At 37.9% G+C, this 3,582-nt stretch overlaps 1 non-coding gene across 1 annotated transcript; it reads left to right on the forward strand.

Moving 5' to 3' along the window:
- Window positions 1–1,154: 1,154 nt before the first annotated feature.
- On the forward strand, window positions 1,155–1,210 carry LOC121400221. Its single transcript, XR_005965631.1, has one exon. It is a non-coding gene; the product is annotated as a U7 small nuclear RNA (small nuclear RNA).
- The last annotated feature ends 2,372 nt before the right edge of the window (window positions 1,211–3,582 follow it).

Genomic DNA, 3,582 nt, shown 5'->3' on the forward strand with positions numbered 1-3,582 from the left:
TTGACTAACAACTCAAAGGGAACCAGAAAACACACCCCATTAGCAAAAGGAATAATGTTTCCATGACAACCAAGGAGGAGACAAATGAAAGAGAGTTTTTTTTTTAATCTATACACCCCGTGGCTGCAAAAGTGACATGAAGTGAAATGAGAAGTTACAGTGATGTACAAAGCAGCAGGTGTCTGAAGATGGAATGGCCCATTTTTATTTAGCAGTGTCATACACAGGAACATTCCTAAACCATGTTAAGCCCATTATGTGATTTCCCGTATGAACATGTTTGAGTCTTGTTCACTTCATTAAGGTCTAATTAAAATCTAGGTCTGACAACTTTTTACTTTCAAGTGCCAAGAGGTAGGGGATGACTTCATGTTATCAATGCATTAGGATGGCTTTTACATTACTTCAGTGTAATTTTACAAAAGTATTTTTTTTCAGTTTTGAGGCAGGGTAACATACACAATCCTCCCTAATGCCTCCTACTGAACAAGGTCCTTACAACCCCTTCCTTATAGTGGTTGGCAGGTTCTTTCATCAGACTGATTACTGGGGTTATATGAAACCAATAATCACATACCACCTTATGAAGATAGTGGGAGAATGGGATGGTTTATATGTAACTCTTACCTACCATTCCCCCATTACCAGCAGCAATGCAGTAGCAAGTCAATATGTGCACTGGGGTAGCAAGTAAAGTATATGGCCACTGGAGAGCACAACCTATACTTTTTAGCCAGGAATTGAGACATTATAGCCCAAGAGGATCCTTCAGTTGGCTCTGACACAGGTGAAAAATATATACAGGTCTCTAAATAAAATCCTTTGTCCTGATATGAACACAACCAAACAATTTTGACCCTTATCATACAGAAGTCATACCTAAAGCCATAAATAAACAAAAAATTACTACAATTGAGGGCAGAGACACACGTGGAGAGTCAGGGAGATTTTGTGGCCCGACGACAAATTACCTCTTCTTCGGGCAACTAATCTCCCCAAACTGCCTTATTTTGATTATAGTGTCTCTAATCTTTTGATTATATTCTCAATAAGCCATTAAGGTTTCCTAGGAAACCTGTCTATTATTTTGTGGAGGTAAATTAAATTCATAGCATCATTTCTTTATAATGTGCACATAATTTTCTGGTATGTGGAAGTGTTACAGCTCTTTTACTATTTGTCTAGCAGGTTCTTACTCGGTAGAGCCAAAAAAAAAAAAAATATGCTGGTATGTGGAACATTTCACACTTCAGGAAAAGGGGTAGTATTAGGATATAAGTGCAAGATTTAAGAATAGTGAATGGGCAGGCCTTGTGGTGAGTCGGACAGCATTTTCATCATAATAGACACACTCATCATAATAGAGTGTGGCTGTGGGGGATAAGGTGTAAGGTTGTGCATGCGCAAGCCAGTTTTTTTTTTTTTTTTTTATTACGGCCTCATTTTACTTGTATACAGAACCCTTTGCTCATTGGCCCAGATGATCAATGGGTTAATAATTGGGGCCTACTACAGAATGGGGCCCTGCTTTCTTCTCTTCTTTCTTTAGTGATGGGCTGCGTTGCATTGAAGCGAACATGTAAGGGTAGGTGGAACTGAAACATATAAACATATATTGGAGCATAGGTTTATAAATAAAGCAATAGCAATTGGCCAACCTGACCAAAGGCAGGATCTTCAAGTTGTTTATCCAAAGGTGTATATAAACAGAAAAAAAGTTAAATTACTTTCTATAATACACACGTATAAATGAGTCGAGTGATCCACCTGGCATGTCTAAGCACTGCTTGAATAGTATGTACAAGCACCATTTGTAAGGATACATTTTACTGGTTATTCATGATCCCTACTCTGCAGGGATAGGGCCTCCTTTGCCACAAGTCTCCATCTATTTTTATGTTTTAATGGTCTTTATAAGAGCCAATGCACTTTACCCTATGATTTCATATAATAATGACTTCATTTAAATATATATATACAATCTTGCACTGCCTCTCTGCATTTCCATTTACAGTATGCTGCATTTGGATTTTATACACATTTGCACATTTGTATTTTGAATACACAGCCCCACTTGATATAACAAACTTGATATAAAGGTGTGCAATCAGCCCCTGTGTATTCCTTTAAGTATTTTTTATACCATGTAACCAGCTTTTCGCTTGTTGATTGCCCTTTAAAAATTATTGCTAACCTCAGTATAGCCCCAGGTTGTCCCATTCAGACATGTAAATCAGTCTAAGTGAGATCACACTGAACAATAAAGGGCCACTGATTAGAAAATAACCACCAAATCTGCAACCTCCTGCTTTTCCTCTCATTTTTTCAAGCCGCAGCTGCTCTTCATTAAAGCACTTGCTTTGGGTGCATTGATTTAAGTGGATAATTAGCAAGACGCTGAGCGTTTTTCTAACAATGAGTTTGCAACATCGTGCAAATCTCAGACAAAGAAGCTCTCCGAGTTGCTTTTGATGCACCATAGAAGCCCCGGTGATTCAGTAGTCAGTTATGTACCATACACATCAGCTGCAGGAGCCTTGTGAATGGAACAGATCTCTGTGTGATCCTGACTGATGTTAGTGCTTCCTGCTATGTCAACCTCCCTGCTGACCTTGTATTGCAGAAGGCCTACCCACAGAGAAGCCAATAAATGGTTTAAACAAGCACTCACAATGTTTGCCAGGTATTAAAATAATGTTCTTAATTAACTTTTTATATGCTCTAACAATTAATATTAATTTTTATTCACTTAAAATGGTTGATTTATCTTGCCATTAATGAATAATGTTACTTCTTTCAGTTGTTTAGACGTTTAATTATTCTAGGCAACAATGACTCCATTAACAAATATTCTTGAAATGGCAACAAAATTTCACCTCAAAAATTTCCTCTGCAAATAAAAAGTTCTAGTGACACAATGTATTTTGCATGGAAAAAAGTTGCCACCTCCAGCGCTAATCGTTTACCTTCCACTGAAAATGAGTATGGGAGGTGGGGGGCAGCTTTGTTATGTTACACCGCTGTCTGCATGGTTACTGACCACCTTTGTTTGCCATTCTCTTCCGGCTACACTTCCCCCCCCCCCACACACACAAATTTCCTTGAATATTCACACAGCAACAGCAGTGGAGCAGAGGGGACTCAGATATTGGTTAATAAACTATTAGACAACATCTGCTCCAAATGCATTTGCTATTCAGTGCTTCCAACCCTTATTAGACAAATTTCATCTTTGGCTGAGTCTTATGCATGATTCTTTGTTTGCTGTCTGTGCTCGTCCTTCTGGTCTCCCAGACTACTGCGTACTACTCAGGCTTCTGTTTTCATGCTAATCCTGCATGCAATATACACTATAGCTCCATGCTAAAGCATCCACAACCCTTGATTTTTCAGGACTTTTATTATAACTATTTTGTACAAAATATAATTCCAGTCAATATGCTAATTCTTGACTCTTCAAGGTTATTGAAGTTAGAAAATATTTTGTCATATCTCCTTCTAAATTCATTTGTACACTGAAATCTCTCAAAAATAGCCGTAAATATGATTTTCTTTAGATGTAAGCATTGCTTGGATGTGTGT

This window comes from Xenopus laevis, chromosome 2L (genome assembly GCF_017654675.1).
Source record: "Xenopus laevis strain J_2021 chromosome 2L, Xenopus_laevis_v10.1, whole genome shotgun sequence".
Taxonomy (NCBI): Eukaryota; Metazoa; Chordata; class Amphibia; order Anura; family Pipidae; genus Xenopus; species Xenopus laevis.